General features: G+C 41.8%; 1 long non-coding RNA gene across 1 annotated transcript; it reads right to left on the reverse strand.

Annotated features, from left to right (window-relative positions):
- Nucleotides 1–888: 888 nt before the first annotated feature.
- LOC134858323 (uncharacterized) lies at nt 889–24,912 on the reverse strand. Its single transcript, XR_010164942.1, has 3 exons — nt 24,867–24,912; nt 2,378–2,509; nt 889–1,255 (listed from the first exon to the last, which is right to left on the reverse strand). It is a non-coding gene; the product is annotated as an uncharacterized LOC134858323 (long non-coding RNA).
- Between the last annotated feature and the right edge of the window lie 1,764 nt (nt 24,913–26,676).

Raw genomic sequence — 26,676 nt, forward strand, 5'->3', positions numbered from 1 at the left:
GCTTAGTGGCCCTAAAGGAAAACACTTCCCCCTCGTGTCTCCAGTCCTTCTTCTTCCAACACAGCAGTGACTTTTGTGCACTATTTGTGGATGTGTTTCTTGTTGACAGTGCTTTGTGTAAACTCCGATTTCCCTCTTGCAGCTGGCTGCGAGGTGCCCACATTTTGGTGCTTCAGGCTGTGCCCTCGGTTGTTTTCTGATCCATTTTCTCATCTAACACTGCCAAAGTAAAAGCAGCCAGCTACAGTCCTCCTGGTCTCTCTGGTTAGCAGTTCTCCCACCGACCAGAAAAGACTATTTGAGTGAGACGTTACGAGAGGTCATTATTAATTTCAGACACATCTTAACCTCAAGACTTCAGTTTTACTCTCAGCTCTGCAGCCACACACAGTTACATTTGTTCATAGATTCCTAAACTTTAATAGCTAATTTAAAGACAATATTTCATATACAATTTACCATCTTCAACACTGAACAATCACCAGACTGTTATGAGGAGGAGAAAGACCATTTGTGTTTGTTTTGTCAAAATGTTTCAAGAGGGAAAAAGTGTTGCAGCATTGGATGGATTTGTATTTCCAACAGAGCAGCAAGCATCTGCGGGGATAACATTTACAAAAGCACGTGGTTGGCAAAGTATTTACATAATGTGGCTTTAGTAAAAACATATGGTACATCTGTATAGAAATACATATACATGTAGTGTACATTGTGCATGGATCTATGCGTCAATAACACATTCCTTCTGTTTGATTTGGAAGTCCTTTAGGAAACAAAATAGTCACATAAGACTCAAGACCCAAAATAAAAGAGATCCTAACACAACAGAAGGTTAAACAGAACATGAATTATCTCTACAACAGACGTCAGGTTCAAACAGATCTCGATGTGACTCTGGAGGTCTGGGATGTTTCGCCCTTGGTGTGTTACTCCCTCATGCTGTGTGGGAGTGTGTTATCTGTGTGTGGGGGGGAGGAGGAGGGGGTGTTGTTCAGCAGGAGGCCTGAGATTGTGCTGAGACAAGGGGGAAATGTCAGGGCCACGGACAGTCTGGACATCCTGGCTGCACAGCATCCTCCTCTCCTCCTTCACATCCCCAATTCCCTCTCCAACAATCATCTCTACCTCTGTCACTCCCTTTTCTCCCCCCTCATCTCCTCACCCACGTTGCTGGCTTGAACTAAGCAGCAGTGGCAGTAATAGACATCGAGTTACAATTAATCCTGCCTCGCTCGATTTGCCGATAGTCATCCTGCTGAGAGAAGAGGAGGAAGGGAGGGAGGCGAAGAAGAAGGAGAAGGAGAGGAAAGTAGAGACGAGGGAGAAATAAAAGAAAGAGATTAGCCAAAATGGAGAATAGACAAGGTGCAGTAACTTCTGTAAAAGCAATTCAACTCGATGCTTTACTGTTTTGAATCAGAATTTGATTGTTTGTAGACACACAAACAGAAGTTAGCATCGCACGGGTTCCTCCACAAGAGCAGTGGGATTTCCCTGGAACATTTCGGTATATTCCAGAAAATCTGCTCTTTCGCAAAAACTTTTTGATACTAAACACGTTTAGTTCAGGAGGATCTTTACATCCTGACAACACGCTATGTTTTTTAAGTGTTAATGCAAATTACAAGCTTACGTAATGCTATAAACAAACTACACCATGGTCACCATTGCTAAATTTAAGGCGGACTTGTGTGGCCGTGATGACGTTTAGTCGTCTAATTTAATAACTTGATTTATGACAAATAGAAGCTTCGAACATTCTCCAGTGGGGATGTTTACTGATGTATTTTATGTCGTAGGAAACCTAAAGTTGAACATCTCACAAGGGTTATAAACAGACCTTATTTCAGGCTTGTAATCACAGAAAGAGGGAACTAAAAGTTGTAAAATAATGAGACTTTCCCGGGTTTTAGGACTCGTTAGAGAATAAAGAAGAAGACGAGGAAAGTTCTGAAAGTGTTTATCATTTCCGGATTGATTCTCATCGAAGCAAAGCACAAAAACAGAGTAATTTGATCTGATGATAGAGACATGCAAAACATTTAGAAAGAAGGATGTAATGGCTCTCTTTCTTCAGCTAATTGGACTCCACAGGACATGGTGATTGTGGGTAAACCCTTAAACTCCATCTACCAGCTGTGCACAGAAAAACAACAAGGAGACTCAAGAAGAAAGAAGAAGAGAGAGAGGAGGAGGAGGAGTGTAATCTGTTCTGTGCAGAGTGTGAGTCCTGAGAGCCCGTCCTCGGCGGTCAGCGTGTTTTTCCTCTTGGCTCGTGGTTTCCTGTGGAGAAAGGCTTTGGCTGCGGCGCGGCGCGGTGCGGTGCTCTGCTCGAGGATGTAAATGTGGAGCTTTAAACAGGTGGCACATTACTCACTGGCATTTGGAGAGCGTCGCTGCGGGGCGACTTTCGCGGGCTTCTGCACTTCCGCCCTGCAGGCGTAGTTTCCTGGGATGGCGATGGGCTTTTTCCTGGAAGCCTGGAAGTTTCCTCTGTCTCTCTACAGCTCTGTGTCGTTGCAGTAAGAGAACAAACACAGATCTGTCCTCCATTTTATCTTCTCTAGTGTTAACATGTATTTTATGCTGCCTCCATTGGACTCCTTTGTTTACGTCCAGAACATAGTGACATCACTGTTCCCCTTAAACTCCTATTGGCTAGCACCCCAACACATTGTACAAGATAGGCTAAGGGGCAAGACATCTCTAAGCTGGTTGACCCATCACAACAGAGCCGGCCAGCTAACCAATCAGAGCAGACTGGGCTTTGGTTTCAGGCAGAGGGTGAAAAGAGGTGCTGCAGCACAGGCAGTATGAGAAAAATAAAGAGCTTTTTGAACATTAAAGCATGGAGACATGTCCCAGGAGAGACACTAAATACAGAAATGAGATATTTTCTTACACATACAAACAGTTTTCTTGTTTTATTCTCTTTGCAAATTCAGGTTTGGAGCTAAATCCATAATCACACTGCATCGGTGGAGTATCGATCAAAATGAATAATGAATGCTGGGCGATGCAAGGTAAGGATAAACGAATAAACCTTGTGATTCATAATAAGTCAAAAGCTGCTCAACTATAACATGTTTAAAATATGAATGCTGAATAATGATATGTCAGCATTTAATGGAAATCATTCGTTTATTTTTTATGCACTTGGAGACGCTTTCTGTCTGTGTGCATCCTCTCTGCAAGGCCACTTGAGTTTCTCCTCTCCACGATGTTATCTGTTGGCACTTCAATACGAGTCAAATGGATAAAGTTTGCAGGCCTGCTGGAATAAAGCTGAAAGGCTTTGAAGAGGTCCTCTGATACACAAAGCAGACGGAGAGGAATATAAGGTGTAGATTAAAGTGACATCAAGTCAAACCTTCACTCCTGATATGCAGCCAACAGTTAGATGCCTCAGTCCACAGGCCTGTCTGATTCGTCTACTCTCTGCTAAAAGGCTTCTTATTCCGCGGGTCAGTAAACAAAATGGGCTGCGGGGCCGGTTAATGGCCCTCATGGCAGGAGAGGGACTATTCTTAAATCGCTCTGGTTCTCCGGGAAAAAGAGCTTACACTTCTCATTTAGTTGCTGGGTTTTTAAACAAGAGATGATAAACTGGAAGGGTTTGGAAAGCTTTTTAGCTCTTTATTTGAGGAATTTCACACACAGCACAATATAAAACATAAGCAGCACTCACAGTCTCACAGCTCTTAAACTGAGCCAGGACAGTGTGGACATGTCAAGTAAAGATTGATGTAGATCTGCAGAGGAAGGATAGGATGGAAAGCTCAAAAAGTCATGCTGAATGGATCCCTCTAAAGATAATTGAATAAAGTTCATTTAAAAGTAAACCCTCTGTTCAACACGATGACACACAGGTTGAGAGTTCAGGAAACAATTGAGAAATATTATTTCTTGCTAAAATTCTAATTATACAAGCTTTGCGCATGTGAAAGAACGGGTTTACAGGTAATATAAATTAAGTAATTTATCAAATATATACCTTAATTATGCAATGTACCATGGGAGATACAGAATGTAAGTTTAAAAATAAAGGTAAAGCTTTGAAAAACAGTCTCATTTGAGCCTTGATACATCAGAAAATAGTGAAATATAAATGCATGATTACACATATAAGGGCTGACATACTGAGAAAATAATGTTGATATTTCTTAATAAAAAGCTGAGAAGAAGTTAGATTCTGCTTTATTTTCTTACACAAGGCCAATCATTGGGTAACGTGTGTGCCACCTGAACAGCTTCCTCCCCTCTGCTACCCCTCGTCAAAGAAAGAAAGATAAAGATGGATCTTTATTTATCCTCCGATGGGGAAATTCAGTGTTCCACTCTGTGTTTTATTATACATGCACATGCATTTGCAAAGCATACATCTCTTCTCCACACTACCTCTGTTAAACAAGGCCCGGGACCCCCACTGACACTGGCTTTATCCACCCCATAACAACTATATGCATTACAACATCTTGTTCTTTTAAAAATGTAAATCCTGCACATGTTGCACATCTCTTCTCCACACGTCTAAGTATTTGTCATATGCATATTATGTACATTTGTTATAATAGTCTTAATATAGTTCTTGAAATTGCTGTCCTATTTATATTTCATTTGTTTCCTGCATATTTCTTCTTTCTGTGTATTTGTATGCATCACATATACCAAAGCAAAATCCTCAGTGTGAAGCTACTTGGTAATAAAACCGATTCTGATCCATATTGATAGAAATAGTTGGAGTTGTATCGATGGTCTGAAACGCATGGAATAATGCCGTCTAAAGGTACTGCTGAATCTCCAGATAACAGAACACAAGTAAAGGAGACAAAAAGTTGCGTTAAGTCTATTCCCGCGTAAAGAAAGTGACTTTAATGTTGACTCCAACACCCCGGCCTTCAGCCTGGCATCGGCATAAATCTGGTTCAGGATGGAGACGCTCTGCCTCCTGCTGCCTTCTCTGACGCGCGCCGAATGAAAAGGAGTCGAGTTCGAGCCTGAGCAGATTTATGTTGGTTACGTCAAACGGTGATATATTGAGGAGCATTTAATGCCTGGTTGTAATCAATTCCTGAATTTACAAGGAGCCCCTGAAGCGAGACTAATACTAATGTGATGTTTTCTGGCTGCCTGACAGAAAAGTAAAAGGAAATAACTTTCAGGGTTATTAAAAGGCTGTTTTTGAGGTGATTATAAATTAGCTAGTAGGCAATTTGTATGAGCTCAAGACGTGTTGCACTTTCCTCTGTATTTCATTGATAAAACAGTGCCACAGATTGTGAGTAAATACCCAAAATGTCGATGTTAAAAAGTCCTGGAGCCATACCAACAAACAATCATGTATTCCTTTGGCAAAAAGCCTAAGTCTCCGTGCACCAGACATAATTGAAATCTGTTAACGAGTTGTTGTTGTTTTTAAAATATCCTGCTAAATAACAAACAAACAAAAGGTAACAAAAACAGAACCTTGTTAAGTTAGGAAGTGCCAACACTATTAAAGGATCCTCGGAAACAAAGTTGATGGACAAATGTCTCTGGTTTCTTTTGGATTACTGCTCCTGAAATATGATTTATTGTTTTAGCTTGCCCTTTGACACCGCCCACATAATAGGCTGTGATTCAACACTCGTAGAATAAACAATACAGAGCAAACTAAATCAAACAATTTGCATTAAAAGGTCAGATCTCAGCCTACCTTACAGAGAGTCTGTGGGCAGACAAAGAGGAAATGCTAATCAGAGATAAAGAAAAGGAAGCTTCGTCAGAAAAACTGGTTTCCAAGGTACAGCGATGAAGGCTACATGGAAGACTCAAATGATTCACTGATAAGCAAAATAGTTGATTATAACTACACTTGATTGACTTAATGTTGCAGGTCCAAACAAGAGAGGAAACCTCGGATGACTTATCACTAAGTTCTGATATTTTATAGATAAATATCAATATTATAATAAAAACAAATGGAAATAAAACGTTGGTTAGTTTAGATTTCTTCAGGTTTTCATTCTGCGTCATTAGATATTTAACTGTCTGATTGAGCTGATTGGTTTTAAGATCAATCAATCAATCATTGGGAAGCCACAGCAAGTAAAGACAATAGTCCTTTGTTGCCCTATGGCATGCAACAGTCAAAACTAAGTCCAATGTGAAGGATTGATATGCTTACCTCCTATGAATATACACACAAATATTCAGTTTCATAGGGGAACTGATCACAATACAAGAAATACACTTCATTGAGACTTTAAACTTTAAGATCATTACTTTGAATTGAATGGAAAACAGTAGCTGATTGGAGCTGGAGGAGAAGTCAAAAGATCCTAAAACTCATCAGGATTCAATCTCTGAGAGTCTATACAAACATTAAGATTTCTGAGATGTTAACCAGCTCGAGTCCTGCAACAAATGACTTCATAAAAACATAAAACCAGTGCACTTACTCTATAAACACACCCACTGTGTCTTCCAGCATCATCTCATTTCTTTAGGACTCTGTTTGGGATAACAGAAGACAGAACACGTCAATAAATATCGACTCGCTGTGAAAGGACTTCAGTAATGAAGGATATGAAGAGGCATTCCCCTTTATTTTAAACCAACAAGCATGCTTATTGGTGAGCAATAAGTGGCTGAAGTCGGAGTTAAAACATCAAGATGGGGAACGTTTATTAAAGGTGGGATTCATAACAGAAGTCAGACGCTTCCAGAGAGCCGGGTGTGTTAATGTGGTGATTTATAGCACTCCATTTGTTTAAGGTATACAATAAAACTGTTCCATGGTGCCCTACAACACACACACACACACACACACACACACACACACACACACACACACACACACACACACACACACACACACACACACACACACACACACACACACACACACACACACACACACACACACACACACACACACACACACACACACACACACACACACAACTTCATCTTTCAATTTCTCTAATCCTCTCCTGCCTCCTATTCTCCATTCATTCCACATCTCTCTCTCCCCCCTTCTCTCTCCCTGCTTCTTGGCCCTCCGTCTGCCTCTGAGCCGGAGGTGCCGGTTGCTATTTGGATGATTTAGTCTGAGAGGGAGAGAGGGATTTCATTAGCTGTTTACCTGAGGGCCTCTGCTACCTGTGGTGCTGTAAGGCTGCTTTATTAAAAAACGAAAAAAAGCCAACGTTCGGCTGTGGAGGAGCGCAGGGGGGGTGCTCAGCGGGTCGGGGTTCACCCCGGTGCATCTGGCCATGGGTTCGAGTCCTGGGAGCGGGAGCGCACCTGTGGGTGTGCAGGATGCTTCATGTATAATGCAAGACATGATGTAATGAACAAAGGGGGATGAAATATGTGCAGAGTCCTTTGAGTGGGTGTGCACCTCAACATTGGTTTAATAAAAAGCTACACCTCGCTGGTATAGAGCTTCAACACGGCGTGGTGAGGTGGGGAGGTGGTGAGGTGGTGAGGTGGTGAAGTGGTGAGGTGGTGAAGTGGTGAGGTGGTGAAGTGGTGAAGTGGTGAGGTGGTGAAGTGGTGAGGTGGTGAGGTGGTGAGGTGGTGAGGTGGTGAAGTGGTGAAGTGGTGAAGTGGTGAAGTGGTGAGGTGGTGAAGTGGTGAGGTGGTGAAGTGGTGAAGTGGTGAGGTGGTGAAGTGGTGAAGTGGTGAGGTGGTGAAGTGGTGAGGTGGTGAGTTTGAGTCCATTTAGAACAAAAACAACTTGTAAGAAAGGAAATATTTCATTAAAAGCCTTCAACACTTTTCACAAGTTTGGTTCCAGGTTATTAAAGGAGGATTTATCACAACTTGAGCTTTATTTTAAGCATTTTGATATCTTTACAATGTCTGCTTCTGACAATTTCTTAATGTTTCAGTCACACCAAACTAGGTATGCCTCTAATATCAGCTCCAACAAGTCGAAGTCGAGTCCAAAAAGTGGTAGATTTGACTCAAAAAGTCCAGAGAAAATAAAGTCCTGTTCAAGAACAAAATAAGCAAAGGTGTATTTCCAATGCTGATCCTGTAATCTCCTGCGTGACCATGCACACAACCTTTCATTTCTGCTACTGCATACTACATTGTAAACACCAAACTAGTTGTCAAGTAGGTATGAATAGCAAAGTTAAAAGTAGATAATTGTCCCAGATTATTCCCTCATTTGCGTCAGGCATCACCTCTAAGACCGAAGCAAATCTTAGTCCAGTGAAGGGGGTTTAAAATGGACAGCTTGAGTTTTATTTTATTGATGTGGCTAACCTTAAAGGTGTGTAGAATATTTGAATATCATGCAACTGTTTCTCGCCCAGGACAGTTTTCCCTATCAAGTTGTGGTATTCCAAGATCTCAGAGGGATGGCAAACGCTTTATGCAACCAGGCATTTCCTTTAGGTTGCGCGCGCACACACACACACACACACACACACACACACACACACACACACACACACACACACACACACACACACACACACACACACACACACACACACACACACACACACACACACACACACACACACACACACACACACACACACACACACACACACACACACACACACACACACACACACACAGGTTTGCTATGAAACTTACACTCACATACATGTCCTGTTTTTTCAGGATTCCAGCAAAGCAATCATGGAGCACAATAAGGACTTCTGAGCAGTATACGTCCAACAGGGTTATCTCTCAGCAGCGTTTCAAACTAAACCAGCAGCATTTGTTTTATTTATTTGATAGTATTTGTCTGCCAGGCTGCAGTAAGTGGCAGAGTTAATCAAGCTAATCTTTGTACCGTCAGCTTTAATCAACACTGCTTGGCATGTTAGGTGCCCTTTGACAGCATTTGTATTCAGCAGCCAGCTCGCTGCTCTCAGAGACAGCTGTGGATTTAATAGGTCACACTGAAAAGCCCTCGAAACACACACACACACACACACACACACACACACACACACACACACACACACACACACACACACACACACACACACACACACACACACACACACACACACACACACACACACACACACACACACACACACACACCTGCAACATATAATATTATTCAAATTCAACATATTTTTTACTCCCACATGCTCCTCTCACATGTGGATAGAAACATTTAACATGCAGAGAACTTGCAGCCAGAAATGACCGTGGACATGGAAAATATAAGTTATCATTTACCATACACACAACTCCATGCAGACACACACACACGGAAAACAGAAACAAATACAGAAAGCCACAGGGAGGAATAAAGTTGAGGAGACAGGAAGAGGATACAGGACCCAATTAGGGTTTTCCTTTTCCTGTAGTGTGTCATATAGGTTTTAATGCATGTCAATGGTCTGTAAAAGTTGGAATCCCAAAGTTTCTCTCCTTCACACTTCCCCCCTAGCTGACAGCCCTCCATTGGACTCCTATGTTTACTTCCGTAACATAATGACATCACTATGTAACATGTGTGTTTCTATTGTCTAGCGCTTCAACACATTGCACCTAATAGACTAAGGGGCGTGACATCTTTAACCAGCTGACCAATCACAACAGAGCCGGCCAGCTAACCAATCAGAGCAGACTGGGCTCTGGTTTCAGACAGAGGGTGAAAAGAGGAGCCGATTTCACAATGTCAATTAAAGAGAGACATAATTGATGTATGATTTGGATCAGCTAAACATGTAATTGGCTGTTCTTTGGTCCATGCTACATACTTCCATCCAAGCTTCAGGAAAATCGAGCCTGTAGTTTTTGCGTAATCCTGCCGACAGACAGCCAAACCGAGACATGACTAGATGAAATATCTGGACCCACAGATCTATTATAGTCTGAGACATTTGAAATAACCCACAGACTCCCAGATTTGCTTTGATACGACTCCAAAGTAAAAAAGACAGAATAATCGGAGGCATCATGCTCACCATTCCTGAGTCTTCCTCTTGGGATCGGTTGGAAGAGATAGCGCTGACAGACAGGCGGCAGGGTGGAAAGGTTGCGTCGGAGGCCCATCACTCTGGGAGAGGGCCTCGGAGCTTTACACCCCTGGAAAAGCACCACCTCTGCAGAAGGGCGAGCATCGTGGGAGGCCTCTTCCGCTCTGATGCTCGCCGTGGGTGCAGCGCTGCCGGAGCACCTGAATGCACTTGTTTTGAGGAAACTGAGTATTTGCAGAAAGCCGATATGTGAAAGTGAATGTAGATCGGCAGGTGGACAGATTATGAAAGGGGGCCTATTGTGATTATTTTAAGGGTTCATATTAGTATTTACTGTCCCTACTCATGCTCCATGCTTTATTGTTCAAAAAGCTCTTTATTTTTCTCATACGGCCACTTTCCACCCTCTGTCTGAAACCAGATCCCAGTCTGCTCTGATTGGTTAGCTGGAGCCGAAGAAAAATACATTTCTATTACTGAAACTAGGATCTCAGGAGGGGAGCGGTGTCGCAGCTGGAGCTACTTTTTTTTTTACTCCATCACTCACAGTTTCCCTCCCCCCTTTCTCTCCCTTCTGACCTTTTTCTGTCACTTTTTCTTCTGACCTCCTGTAGTCCTTCCACCTGCTACTCTATACCCTTCCCCTATAGTGTCCTCTAATGTCACTACCCCCCCAGCTGCCATTTCCTCACTCTTTCACCCTCAATCCACTCCTGTCAACCCCAAGCTTTCCAGTCTCCTTCCACAAGTCCTTCACTGACAGCCTCTCCTCACGCACTCCTCCTATAAAATGCTGACTCATTTCAGGGTGTTGGGACTCATTCCTGCACCACTCTATAGTCATGAAAACCCCTGCCTGTCATTTCACCCCCCCCACCCCCCCCCACCCCCCCATTCTCCATCAAACACCCCACTTCCTGTCAATCTACCTCCTTGGTACATGACCCATTTACAGCTAATCCTGTGAACCTTCCTCCTGTATGACCTCCCATCCAACCTTTTTGTAGTCAGCTGGTGACACACACACACACACACACACACACACACACACACACACACACCCTCACAGACGTTATCAACACTGCCCATAGTCAAAACGTTGTACTTTTCAAATAGTAGAGTATCTTTGCAGACTATTTACATCCACCAGTATAAACACAGATAACATACTACAGGACAGGGCAAAGCTAAATCCAAAAAGCAACAGGAGAATATGAAGCATCACATCCAAAACTACCATGTATTTTTCCTCGTGTCTGTTCTGTTGAATTCAAACGCCAAATGTTGAAAAGCACACATATTGCAGCCTTTTCATGTGAAGACTTGAAATAGCACTCACACATCCAGCCATTCAGAGCCAGTGCTGCCTTTCTCCCTTTTTTCTGTAGCCATTTCAACCTTTTTTTCAATTCCTGCTTTCATTCAAGTCATATTGTGCTGAGAAGGAGAGGAAAAAGTTATTGGAGGGAGTCTTTCTTCTGGCCCTTTGTGAGACGGCAAAGAAAAGGCAAAGATGGAGAGGTCGCTGCTTTCTTTCACTCAAGAGGAGTGAATAGCAGGGACGATTATGATGGGCTAATATTTTACTTCCTTCATTTACTCTTAAGGTACTGACACCTTTTCAGAAATGTAATAAAAACACCCTCTTCCATTCACAGTAATTATGCTTAAAGATTTCTGGTTCTAACAGCAGCCTTTTCCCCTCTTCTCACTATCAATGCTAATGATTGAGAAAGAGTTCTTAATTCAATAGGGATGGAGAGAGAGAAACTCCCTCTAGATGGAACACAGGGATTTCAGCCTTTGAAGACCATTGACATGCACAAAAACCTATACAACACACGAGAAGAAAGGCAAAACCCAAACAACCAAAATAGGGCCCATAAGTAAATTGTTGTATGTTCTCTATGTATTTATTTCATATTTGTTTGTACGATTCTGAACTAACTAGCGTTTTTAAACAGCTTTACATATACCAAAGCACTCACTGACATTGACAGTAAGATGTGTTAGTGACAGAAAGGTTTATGAATTCTCGTTATAGTTTTAGTTTTAATTGAGTGCGTGGTTGTTCAGTGTAAACGCCTAAATCAGTTTCTGTCTCGGTTAATTGCCTGGGGGTGTGTTTTGTTTGATGGGTGAAACCGAATAGACTCAGGAAGAACAAATCCCTCTTTGCAAGTTTACCTCGACTGTCACTATCAAACATTCTGAAAAATCATCACAAGACAGCAAACAATACTCTTAATTGAAGTTGATCTTTGACATGACATTTTCTAGCTTTTCCTACTACGTGGACTTTCTTTCTTTTGCCTAAGAAAGCCTTTTTTGAGTTTCATTCAGAGGCATTGACTTCCCCCAGCTGTCATTGAATTAATCATCATTGTCACTCAATAAAAGCGATGCATCACCAAGTGCTTCACAGGTCCCCTACCCACCGATGTGTCACCTCATTAACTCACAATATATGTAAAGTACATATCTTTCCATCACCTCCCCCTTTGTCTGGCAAAGAGACACTTGACTGATGCCAAGGATTGACGGTAAACATCCTTTATATAGCTCCTAGAAAAAGTTTCCATGAAAACATAATTGCTGCCAGGCTTATGTTCACAGGAAAGGGTGGAGAAAGGTTAATTTGCATAAGAGAACATCTCAAGAGCAGTTTGTCCGTTCACATGTGATGGGTGTATTTATGCCGCTACAAGTGGGGCACTTCTGGTGCTCCCTTTATTGTTTACTTCCTGTCTGTCTTCTTCTGCTGCTCCCTTTAGTGTTTACTTGCTGTCTGTCTTCTTCTGTTGTTCCCTTTAGTGTTTACTTCCTGTCTGTCTTCTTCTGCTGCTCCCTTTAGTGTTTACTTCCTGTCTGTCTTCTTCTGTTGTTCCCTTTAGTGTTTACTTCCTGTCTGTCTTCTTCTGTTGTTCCCTTTAGTGTTTACTTCCTGTCTGTCTTCTTCTGCTGCTCCCTTTAGTGTTTACTTCCTGTCTGTCTTCTTCTGTTGTTCCCTTTAGTGTTTACTTCCTGTCTGTCTTCTTCTGCTGCTCCCTTTAGTGTTTACTTCCTGTCTGTCTTCTTCTGTTGTTCCCTTTATTGTTTACTTCCTGTCTGTCTTCTTCTGCTGCTCCCTTTATTGTTTACTTCCTGTCTGTCTTCTTCTGCTGCTCCCTTTATTGTTTACTTCCTGTCTGTCTTCTTCTGCTGTTCCCTTTATTGTTTACTTCCTGTCTGTCTTCTTCTGCTGCTCCCTTTATTGTTTACTTCCTGTCTGTCTTCTTCTGCTGTTCCCTTTATTGTTTACTTCCTGTCTGTCTTCTTCTGCTGTTCCCTTTATTGTTTACTTCCTGTCTGTCTTCTTCTGCTGTTCCCTTTAGTGTTTACTTCCTGTCTGTCTTCTTCTGCTGCTCCCTTTATTGTTTACTTCCTGTCTGTCATCTTCTGCTGTTCCCTTTATTGTTTACTTCCTGTCTGTCTTCTTCTGCTGCTCCCTTTATTGTTTACTTCCTGTCTGTCTTCTTCTGCTGTTCCCTTTATTGTTTACTTCCTGTCTGTCTTCTTCTGCTGTTCCCTTTATTGTTTACTTCCTGTCTGTCTTCTTCTGCTGTTCCCTTTAGTGTTTACTTCCTGTCTGTCTTCTTCTGCTGCTCCCTTTATTGTTTACTTCCTGTCTGTCTTCTTCTGTTGATTTCTAGCAGATTAGCAGTGCTTTTTTTATGGAGAATAACAACCTCTGGAATGTCCAAACTGACCAATCAGAATTGAGTACTCAACTAAGCTGTCTAAAAATAAAAAACTAACCTTAATAACAATTCCCCCCTTATCCTACTGATTCTAAATTGACAAATGTGCCTGTGCCGATCAGAAACTTTAACAAATTATTGACTCAGTTTCTTCTTGTCCAAGTTTTAAATTTCCACAAAAAAATACACCAATCAAGTTTCAGTTGTAGCTTATCTTCTTACTTTCAACATCACACTTTTTCTTCCTCAGTTTTGTTGCAGTGTTTGTATGCAGCAGCATGCTCCGCCTCAGTCTGTCCTGCTGTCTGCTCTCTGCCTCAGTGACTCTCACACCTCCAGCTATATGTAAACTACCCGGCATATGCAGAGACATTTTCATGCTCTACCTCTGTCCGTCCGTCCGTCTCTCTCGGCCTCTTTGTGTTCGTGCATAAGAGTATGCATTTGTGTGCATCCATGTAGACAAACTACTTATGGAATACCGCTGCTCCCCTGTCTATCATTCTCTCCCTCTGTATTCACTGTTTTTATTTTTTACTACTCTGTATTCATAGACAGCCTCTAGCTCCACATTATTACAGCAACCTGGATATCAACACTGCCCATAGCCACAACATTGTATCTCATTGAATTTCTACAACACTGTATTTGTTTCAGTGCAGCCTGGGTATTTTTATGTTATCAAATGTGGCATGGAGCTTGTATTTATCTTACGAAATCATAATAACAGGGATCAACTAGGAATTTTAACCCGATTCTGCAGCTTTATGGAGCAAATTTAAGTCTCTTTCAGCACATTATTTCGTTTTCAGGACCTTTACTGTATGTTTTATTGTCTCTCATGGCGCCTGTTTCCATTCAAGCAGCCACAACTCACTAGTAGGTAAAAAACATCATGAATTAATAAAGCTTTTTAAATCATAAAGACATCTCCTGTGGTTTTTCCCCCCAGGATAATAAATATATACAGTATATGGGGTTAGATTTGTCTCAACATTGCTTATTAACTAATCCATAATTTATGTAAATGATTAATTTGTAGATGTATGATTAATATATTTGTACTCTGACAGAAAGGTATACAAAAGCATGTGCAAGATCAAATCCATAGAGCTAACAAACACACAATGATACTGAATGACATGGTTACTTAATTAAATAAAGAATGGATGTTACTTGCTGCTAGTTTGCTGCAGTTTCTAAACTGCATGCTTTTACTTTGAAATGCCCAAAAATGTCATCAGGATTTATCCACAAATAAAAACTGGATTCACAAATGCCTCCTAATTTTGGTCTAGCCACATATAATTTTATTTATGTGGAAGGTGTTTTACATTTACAGATTACACATTTAGTCATGGATTGTCCGTATCTCCACACACACCATTATTTAACCTCCCCTGTGTCTTTCTCTTTCTCTCCGTCACATGCATTTGTCTAAAGGTGACTCACATTTATTTAATTCTAAAGAAGCTGTTTTTCTCCATTCGTTAAGTGTTTTTCTTTCCCACTGTTTACACAGTGCCTTTGCTTTTGTGTGCATTGATGTATATATTCCACTAGCTTTACAGGTTTCCTATCTCTGCCCCCCCCCCCCCTTCCCTGCAGGCTCTGCTCTCAGGTGTGTTATTTATGAGTCAGTCTGCTGGCCTGTGAATTTCTCTTCTCCATTTTATGCTCAACTCCTTCAGAACTCATTAGACTGTGAAGGGCAATCTGAAAGGGAGGCGAAAGTGGCAATTTTTCCTCTTCTCCCTCTGCCTACAGCATATGGACGATGGTTTTTAAAGGTGGGCTGCGTTGCTTTCAGCACAGGCAGGGAATGGTAACTGGGACGAAATCGATCTGGATAACACAGCTGAGTGCTACAAGGAACACAAGTGACGAGAAAAATACTGCTGCTGAGACACTCTGGATTGTCTCAGGTGCTGTCGTTACCTCTCTCTTTTCCCTTCTCACTTCTTAAAATGAACATTTCAGGGAACAACATCAGTGCGAAAGCCTGCATGGCTTCAAACACATTTATTTACAACTTAGCTTTTAGGCTATAAAACTGCATGGGCTAACCTCAAAATGAAAAACTGGAAAAAAAATGTATGTTTAAGCCAACTGATATCTTTATTGTTCAACATCAAAAAGAACACCAAGCAGGTTTTACAGATAACGGAGTGTCATATCCAAACCCTACCAGTTCAATATTAATAACAAAATCCATTTTCCATTGCAGATGATGGTGTTTATTTGGGCAGCGATGTATTTTACAGTTAGCTCGCACAAACACATCAGCAGTATCAGTATTAAATATGTTGTTGAACCTAGAAATAAATACCAAATTAACAATACTTTGGACGCAGTGGCCGCACACACATTCACACGGTCATATTCAAATGTAAAATAAAGGAACTCTATTCATGCATTTACAGTATATAAGATAGACAACACAAAGATATACGTACAGCATGCACTTTACCATACAGAAAACTACTACAGCTGTGTATGTGTGTGTGTGTGTGTGTGTGGGGGACTGCAGGTCTTAACTATGAGACAAGGGTAGGCAGGAAGAGAAAAAGATGAGGTGGCTCTACTCGTGCCACGAAGCATCTTGGGATTAGATCTGACCTCTGACCTCTGAAACAGCCACATCTCTCCCTCCACACTTTTCAGTCTCTCAATGTTACTCTAAAAGCAGACAAGACGGACAACAACATCTTGGCATTTAAAGAGTCACAGTCAATGGTTTTGTGGAAGTGTTTTTGATTTGAAGCCTGAACATGTGTCAGTAAATAACCCACAGGTGAAAACAGACGGATGCTAACAAGTGTCTAAATGAGATGATTAAATGACATCCCGCCCAACATTAGCCACCTTTAGCTTAGCGTTGGTGAAGTGAATTCACGTGCTGTAGTTCCTTTATAGCCTAACGTTAGCATTATACGTAAAACAATGATTATTTCCTGCAATAATCCAAAATCCAATGTAAAAGTCCCATTGGTTTGTGTCGAGGGAACCAGGGCGATGCTGCCTTCAGGGTCGACTAAAGAAATACTTCATCTCTGTACCAGACTATCACTTCTCTCTTCACCATGGCCCCTTTGGTAGCCTAATTTAATTCACCTCCACCTCCTCCTTTGCTTTCTGCTTATCTGATTTACTTCCACCTCCCCTCCCCCTCTCTCTTTCCACCTTGTATATATATTTATTTATATCTCTTATCTTCTGTCAGGCAGGAAAAACAGCCATTTGGGGTCCTGCCAACACCTATTTCACACACACACACACACACAGGTCTAATATAGCTCTCAGCACAATCTCACATCATCTTCTCGTCCCCTCCCTGTCTCTATCATCTTCAGATCCCACCGGCTTCCCTTCTGTGGTATCGCTTCATTCCTTCCTGCCTTCCTTACCTGCTTCCTTAATCCTTTCCTTTCCTCAGTGGCTTCCTTCCTACCATCCTTTGCCTCTTGGTTAGTTGCTTCTGCCTTCTCGCTCCCTCCCTCCTCCATCTTTCTATCTGTTCGCAGTAATGAGAAAAAAGGGAGTGCTCAGCTGGCCTGTTTGTGTTTGTGTGTGTGTGTGTGTGTGTGTGTGTGTTTATAAGACTATGGGAATTGCATTTCAGATGGTTTCATTTGCCTTGGCACAGCTCTGCTCTGGTACCTGTCGATTTGTGTGTGTGAGTGCACGTGTTTGTGTGTGCGGTCTCTCCATCTCCTAGGTGATCTCTAATGTCACACACACTTACAGCCCTCCCTCTCTCAAACAATCAATCTCTGTCAGCAGCTGTATGTGTGTGCAGGCGTCTCCTTAAGGCATTTTTGACAGACATTTAACAGACTTTGTTGTGAGCATGTGTCGTTCTAAGTGTGTGTGTGTTTATGTGTGTTTGTTCCTATTTAAGATGCCAGTGGCAGTGTTACTGTCGTCTTGAGACCTGCCAGCAGATCTCTAATGAATCAGAGATCTCTGTTTGTGTGTGTCGAGTGGCTGCAGTTATGTCTGTCAGTTTGTGTGTGTGTGTGTGTGTGTGTGTCAGTCATCAGTGTATTTTATCTGTCCCTTTGTGTCAGAGGACCAGAAGACTGTTGCTTTAACGCTTTACTCTTATGTCACATGACAGCTTCCAAACAGATTCAAACTGTGTGTGTGTGTGTGTGTGTGCATGCATGTGTGTATGTGTGTGTGTGTAGTTAACAAAGGACAAGCTGTGTGTAATGCCCACGGTCTTTAACTTTTCCTCTCTAACTGAGTTGACAGCCAGCAGCTGAAGGCTCACTCTGTGTGTGTGTGTGTGTGTGTGTGTGTATGTGTGCCAGTGGAAGCAGTCCTCTCTTACTGAATTCACTTCGTTATGTAAATAAATGTTGTAAATTGTCACACAGCAGGATTTCTATTTAGTTCATTGAAAGTCTATATTTTCAGTGTTAAACAATCACCGCCTAATGGGACGTAGTGTTGCTCTGAATTGCAAATAGGCAACTACTTACTGACATTTTCTATGTGAGTGACATGCAAATAACTTATTCGCTAGAAATAGAAGCGATGTATTTTAACATATTTTGGTGACACTATGCTGACTAATGACGGCCATATCAGAAACTAAAGAGGCACAACATGTGAAATATTATTTCTCCCCCTCCTGCCAGCAGCGCTCATCTTTCCACAGCCACCTTCAAACGCAACCTACACATACATTTGTTCGGTTGCAGGAACACATCTTACACCTTTGTGATGCTCTTATGAGTATGAACCTGTGCATAGACAGAATCAGGAGTCTGTTATTGGTCCCTCAGCAAGGTTATGTAGTTACAGGGAAAGAGCAGACAATTAAAAGAGTTTATTAATAAATAGAATAAAAATCCATAAGTTCACATCCGATGTAGAACCGATGAGTAGGAAATAAAGTATTGGCATCAAAATACACTTTAGATTTCAAAGTAAAAGTACTTGTTTTGCGTAATGGCCCATTTTTAGTATCATTAATGAAATTACACGTTTGTATTTTGTATTACCTAACTATTTTTATTGGTAGAGAACTAAAGCTGTCAGAAAAAGTAAGAAATTGCCCTTCAAAATGTAATGGAGTAGAAGTTTAAGGTATCATAAAATAATAATAGTCAAGTAAAGTACAAGAAGCTCAACACTGTGTAGAATAGTAAAATAAATGTACTTCAATAGATGCCAACGTCACCACCCAGAGGAAACACAAATGTGCAATATTTCTAAATTCAATGGAAAAAATCCTATTGGTTTTCATGTTCCCCTTGTGATGCGCACCGTCAATGAAGCAAAGAGGGAATTTTAACCTCCAGACGTCACCAAACACACGATTTTGAAATCAGACAGCAGGGAAGTTGTGGCACAGTGGGATAGTGCGCTGATCTTCAGATAAGGGGAGCACCGGTTCAATCCCCACTGCAGTCATCGCTGTCCACAGACTCTTAAAGTTATATTGCTGTTTAATAATTATCTACAGGTATACAACAACGATATGTTTGGTCTTTTTCTTCATGTTTTTTAAATATGGGATTAAATACGGCATGAAGGTTGAGTGTGACAATCGTAAAATAAATAGCTTACCTTCATTTGACTGAGAGCTCATCAGGAGTAACTCAGACTGACAGGAGTTTGGATTCACTCTCAGTCTCACTCAAGGACAGTTTGAAAGGAAAAACAAGTCCGACCCGGCAACTGTCTGTGAAAACCTTTCAGCTACTCCCCGTCAGACAAGAGAACATTTCAGTACTTATTTATCTGTCCATGAGAAGCTCACTCTGGTACATTCTGAAATATTTAAATCGTTTTTTTACTGACCTCCAAATATGACCACGACAGAATTCTCTTTAAAAGTTTTCATCTCACTAAAGTGAGTTTCGGTAAACATGGAAATCTCATTTGGACTTTGTGGCTTCATAAAATATTAACATCATATAACTACAATCAGGAGCTGAAGTATGAAGGATCAATTTCAGGGCTTTTTTGACATTTTTAAACCAACCTTGAATAATATTAATATTCTACCCTATTCTGATGAAAGACATCAGCTCTTGATTGTGGATCAAGGTTGTGCTGAAACAATCCCACTAGAAGCTGTTCATTTTAACGTATATATGTGTATGTGTGTGTGTGTGTGTGCGTGTGCGACAGGAAGGTTACACTCATAGCCGTAAAGGATATAAACTAGTGATGTGAGTTTGACAATGATGCTGATTGACAGGTTTGTAGGACACAAAAGGCAAACAGGAAGTGCAAGGTGAGCGGTGGCGGGTAAAGTCGGGAACTGCGATGAATAAATGACGGGGGAAAACTGCAAGAGTAGTGAGAAACAAAAAGGCAGTAGAGGTTTTATAACAAGTGCAGTGGGGAGAGCAGATCACCGGACGGAAAGAGAGTGTTTGGCTAACTGCTTTTAGATGCAACAGGAAGCAACATTTCAAACTGAGGCAAGAACACGGAAGTAATGAAGGAATTAATGGATGAAGGGAGGGAGGGAGAGAGGGATGAACGGAGGGAGGGGTAAAGGGATGAATGGATAGTGGATGTAGGGAAGGAATAAACGGATGAATGGATGTCGATTTCATTTCATTTGGCTGAAGGGAAGGGATGAGGTGATAGGGATGAAGGGATGTATGAGGGGTGGAGGGATGAAGGGTTGAAGGGATGCAGGGAGGTAGGAATGAGGTGATGTTGGGAGAGAGGGATGAAGGGAGGGATACATTAATGAAGGGATGCAGGGATGCAGGGATGTGGGAATAGATGAAGGAGGATCAAAATTAGAGACAATTGAGGATCGATATGATGACCAAGCAGGTGATTAAGTGTTAAGGCCAAAATGATTTGAATTCATTGCTCTAAATGGCATCATATTTAACTTAACAACCAACATGTTGAATCCAGAAGACATGATTATATCAATTGAAACCATAAACTTGTCAGGAAAATGTTTCCTGAGATACACATCATGTGAGAAGTACCGTCCTTTTCTCATTGACTTCCACACAATACGACTTCTGCAGACAGTCTCCTGGCAAAAAATGCATGTTCCAGGCACGTGAGAAATCATTTTACTAAGCTGTTGTTTTTTCCTTTGTTGGACAAAACCAGGCTTACTTTCCCCCTGCTTTCTCTTTTTAATTTAGGATAGCACCGTTGCATTTCTAGTCCCAAACAAGAGAACAATATTCCTTCATTGCCGGAGATTTATTCCACTCTTTAAGAACACAATGCCTTCTCGATGGGGTATCTCTCTCAGATTAAGAAACTGGTGAGATTAAATGCAAATGGAGAAACAAAAACACAATTTCAGGGGTTTTGTTTTTCTTGTCTTTTCATCGTCGACCTTAATTGACTTCACTTGCTGAAAAGAGACACAAAAAGTATAATAATGGGGGGGGAAGAAGCAGGAGACAAAGAAACCCAATTTCTACCCAAAAGAAAAAAGAGGGTTGGTGGTCTTAAATCCTGCAGAAATCACAGCTTGAAATCCAGTAAAAGTGTGTGTGTGTGTGTGTGTGTGTGTGTGTGTGAGCACCATTCAGTGCCTCAGTCACCTCTAGCAAATCAATACACACTTACACTCAGGGATAGATGGATGAAAGGTAATTGTTTGGGTTCTGAGTCTCACTGATAAAGCATGCATTGAGTCCTGGGGGATAATTGAACTATGATTATTGAGTTCTTTACATGGTATTTCAAACACATAATACATCACACACACACATCATTTTTTAAATTATAGGCTAAACATACCTCCTAAAACGTGTGGCTTCTAACAATGCAGAGACCTCATGCTTAAATAAGTGCGATCTTCTGGGTTCATAGCTTTAATTGACCCCAAAAGCGGACTGAATGTGGAGGGAGTATGGTAGATGTAGTGCCCTTTAAGCATGATATACTTTAAGGCACTGAGGGATGCGAACGGGAGAACTTCTTCGGACCCACATTCCAGTCTAATAAAACAATGACAGATATCTTTGAATCTCTCGACCCATTTATTTATAGTTGAACATAATTACCATGGTGAAGGTATCGGCATTGCTCAGCCCAATTCCATTAGGTGAACAATGTCTCTATACACTTTACGCACGGTTAGAATTTACTCCACGACACTGTCTCGACACGACACCACCACCACACAACAAGGTCAAAAACTGTTTGCTTTCCCGTCACACACACACACACACACACACACACACACACACACACACACACACACACCTGACTGATAACCAGGTGATTACATTTATATACTTTGCAATGGATGCTCCATCCTGTGGTCAAAGGTCAGAACTGCAGGTTAACATGAATTCATGCAGATGAAATAAACACAGGATGCATTATGACTCCAACAGTAGATGTACCGTAGGTTCTGAGATTTAACTTCTGCTTAAGTTACTAGTTACTTCATTCCAGTTGGAGCTCCAAATGTGTCTAAAAAACGGTTTCATTTTGTAAATAAAGTTGAGCCGTGAGATGAATTGCTTCAATAGAGAACTTTTACCATAAACAGTTTGAAAGGTGCTAAGTTATCCCTTTAAATCCTTTAAAAGGATATTTATTGAAGGCTTTTCAAGTCAATGTTCTGCCAGAGAGTCCTGAGAATATTAATACACTTTCTCTGGATTGTCAAAACATGTGTGTGATGCAGCAGGTTTACTTAATATTGACATGCCAGTGTGGATTCACACCAATGCACAAATAGCCTCGTGGAGAATTGGATTACACTTTGCAATTTCATGAAAACCCCCCAGACACCTGCAGAATCAGCTCAGACAGGACCAACGTGACCGTGTGTATATGAGATAATCAAAGCCTGCACGGGGCTCCTCCTGTCTCGTACAATTTCCAATGTTTCACCGGCTGACTCTGTAAGCAGTGTATACATATATACCGTACAGTACACACACACACACACACACACACACACACACACACACACACACACACACACACACAAGTCAGGATGCTGTACCACTGATATGAGGTTTCTGGAGCACAGCGATGGTGCTTGGTTACATCATCTTTCATTAGCAATTAGATGCAACAAGAAGCAAAACATTGATGTGGCATAAGACAGCTCTAAGGGGGAAAATCTTACGCAAAGACCCATTAATTATTAAAATGAAAGGAACAATTAACATGGGAATAAAAAACAAGCTCACATCTTTAATTATACAAGGTGCATATAGCACTTTATGAGGTGAGGTGTGACAGTTATGTATGTGTGACAATTAATGTTGTTACCATTATTTGTTAGCCAGATCTTATAAGTTATTGTCAATCTGTTTTGTTATCAGAGTCAGAATCAGGTTTATTGCCAATAGGGTAACACATAGTAGGAATTTGTCTTGGTGTTATGGTGCATACAACATCAATAACTGCACCTCCTCTACTGGTTCTCTGTCCCAAGGTGTCCCCCAGGGTTCAGTGCTTGGTCCCCTGCTCTTCATGCTCCCTCTTGGCAAAATCATTCGTCGCCACAACCTTCCATTTCACTGCTACTCCGACGACATCCAACTTTATATATCTCAACAAAAACCATCACCCCCACCAACACACTCCACTCTCACCAACTGTCTCTCAGAAATAAAAGCATGGATGCAAACAAACTACCTTCAACTGAACAGTGCAACATCAGACATCATCATCATCATCGGCCCCCCATCACGTACCAGAACCATCTAGAATTTCAACTTCATCTTTGACAGCAACACTCTATCCCCCCCTCTCACATCTGCAACCTTGGTGTCATCTTCGTCAGCCAGCTCAAATTCAATCACCACATAAATCACATCACCAGGACTGCCTTTTTCAACCTCAAAAACATTGCCCGCCTCCGCCCATCACTCTCTTCCTCTGCTGCTGAAACCCTGGTTCATGCATTCCTCACATCACGACTACTGCAATGGCATCCTATACGGTTTACCGTCCAACCTCCTCAACAGACTGCAATACATCCAGAACTCTGCTGCACGCCTCCTCACCCACACCCGCTCTCGAGACCACATCACTCCCGTCCTCCATAACCTCCACCGGCTCCCCGTCCGCCAACAAATCGACTTCAAAGTCTTCCTCATCGCCCACAAAGCCCTCAACAACCAGGCCCCCTCCTACCTCACAGAGCTGCTGCACCACTACACCTCTTCCCGCTGCCTCCACTCATCAGAAGCCAACCTCCTATCCATCACCACCTGCGCCCAGCACCGAACCTGGGGGGACAGAGCCCTCTCCGTCGCTGCCCCCTCCCTCTGGAACTCACTCTCACGACCCATCAGAGACTGCACTGACCTCACCACCTTCAAGAAACTCACAAAAACTCACCTCTCCAAACTGGCTTTTAACGTGTGATTTTTGTTTCATTGCTCGATTTTAATGTGACTTTATTGATTGTTGTCTTTCTCTTTATGTACCTCTGTAAAGCGACTTTCAGCACCTGAAAAAGCGCTTATAAAACACATGTATTTATTATTACATATGCATAGATACAAATAAAACTAAAATCGTAACCGTAATAAAAAACATTTCAAGAAAGTCATAAAAACATTAAAAATAAAACAATATTTACATAGAATTTTGCTGAAATGTCAGTATACCCGTAGAAATCAAATTACAATTGGAATCAAATATGTGCATACAATATGCAATGTGCAGAACTGAATGTATTCAAATGAAAAACGAGATATTTGTCATGATCCTGGTTTTCTGTCTGTTTCCTGTTTTATTTTGAAATGTTTCCCCTCTTGTTTGTTGTTTAGCTTCACTTCCTGTCTGCGTTTCCCTCCTGCGCCTGATTGCGTTATTGTGTTCACCTGTTGCCCCTGTGTTTCTCCTCCCCCTTCCCCCTGTCTCTTGTCTTGTGATTACCCATTTCCCTTCTCAATACCAAGAATGCAAAGAACGGACTTGTGTACTCGGGGAGAACGTTCTTGCGAGTTGTTCTTGGAAGAATGAACTTGCAGGTTGACAGCACACAGAGCTTTTGGCGGTTTGAGACGATGCGTACTTGCTGGTATTGCGCAATACACAATTGTGGAGCTTCTCAACTCCGAAAACGTTTGAGCAGATTTTGAATTCGCCATCGATTTTCGTAAAACTGCTAATATTTGAAATCTAAACCCTTGATTTCTCGCCTCAAAGTGAATTTGTAGTGATGAAATAGCATACGAACATAGTAAAAACGTACCGTTGTTCAATGGCGTCGAGTAATTTCCCGCTCCTCGCTTGAATGCCGAAATGAATGCTGGGATATATTCGCTGCCGAGTTAACACAAGTTAGCATCCGATGCATCCTTGGTAAAATGGGCGTGTCGAGAACATTTCCGGGAATACATCCGGGAACTTTATCCGTTCTTGGTGAAAGCGAACTTGGGTTTGGGACAGTACTTGGACAGCAAGTGCTGACGTTTCACAAGAACACGAGCACAGACAAGAACGCATATTGAGAAAGGCCTCCTGTTTCCCTTTTGTCTCTTGTTCGGTCGCCGTCATTTCTTCCCTGATGTTGTTCATGTTACCTGCCTGTCCTGCCGTCCGTCTGTCTGCTCTGTTCCCAGGTGTCCCTGTATCCCCTGGTTAGTGTTGGGGTGGTTATTTTTCGGTTGAACGTACAGCTTTAATTTAAATAAAGCTCGCCTTTTGCTTGGACCCATACCTGCCTCCCGTTCATTTTACTGCACTTGGGTCCTGTTTCCCCAACCCCTGACTATTGTTTACGTTGTGTGCATTAATGTGATGCATAGAGTCTATAATGTGGCTGAGGGACAGTGGGGGTCCCGGGGAACACACTGCTCATGTAGTTATTTAATATATTAAAGTTAGGTATGCCTTGTAACCAATACATTTCCTGAATTTCAAATACTTTTCAACCTAATCTTGCTGATTTTGGGCTGTATGACTTGTATACATTTCTCCAATGGATGACATTTACCATCAACAGTTTAAAAGTTGCTAAATGCTCCTGTTTATATCCCTTAACCTCAGTTGCTAATGGGTATTTATCAAAGGATATCCAAATCAATATTCTGCCAGGGAGTCCTGAGAATATTAATGAACTTAGTCTGGGAGTCTAAACATGTGTGAGATAGCAGTTTATACTTAATGTGTACTTTACATACACACACACACCAGTCAGGGTGCTGTGTTATACCGATGAGTTGAGGTTTCCAGAGCATTGCCGCTGCAAGTAGGCGCTAATTGTTGCCTCATTCCCTTTGAAAGTAAAGTCAGCATTTTATCTTGCATCACTTTCTCCATGCAGTGTGTGCAATGATGAATCTGTGAGAGGCTAGTGAAGTCTGTAAAATATGTGTGTGTAGCAGTGTATCAAACGGAGCCTCATAGTACTCATTAAGTCTACAGGGTATTAAGTGAGAGCAGAGTGAATGAGAGTTTCTGATCAAAGCTCCACAATACTATACTACAGGGAGATTACCATTCAGGGAGGTAGGGGCAGTGGGAGGGTGGGAGAGGGAAGTGATAAACTGAATCAGTGTGAGTAGAGGGGGGAAAAAGAAAGAGGTAAAGAGAAAGAAAGAGGGGCAGGCTTTTGATCATGTAACAATACCCGGCTGTGTAGGGTGGTATATCGTTGCATCAGTTTTGCTTCATAGAGGGGTGACTGAAAGAAATTAGCTCGATACAAAGTGCACATATTCCCCAGTCAGATTGCTCTCTCTGATACGCATACACAAAGGTTTTTCTGCAACTCAAACCCTATTCTGAGCTCAGCCCCGCTCCGTCTGCCTGCAATGATTTACCACCCTCTTACAATGGAAATGTGGCAGGTGTTGCAGGCTTTCATGTCCCTGCACAGCGCTGCCGCAGTCAAGCAGGTGCCGAGGAGCAGAGCGAGGCCCGGATCAGCATGCAGCACACAGGGTTTCTTTTGTTGCTGTTTTGCAAAAAGTAGTGTTACATGATGTTAAATGGCCAGAGGTAAGACAGGTGTTGTCTACAATCCCACAAGTTCTGTTAATAACCAATTAAATATGTGT

The sequence above is a fragment of the Eleginops maclovinus genome, chromosome 22 (assembly GCF_036324505.1).
Source record: "Eleginops maclovinus isolate JMC-PN-2008 ecotype Puerto Natales chromosome 22, JC_Emac_rtc_rv5, whole genome shotgun sequence".
NCBI classification, from domain to species: Eukaryota; Metazoa; Chordata; class Actinopteri; order Perciformes; family Eleginopidae; genus Eleginops; species Eleginops maclovinus.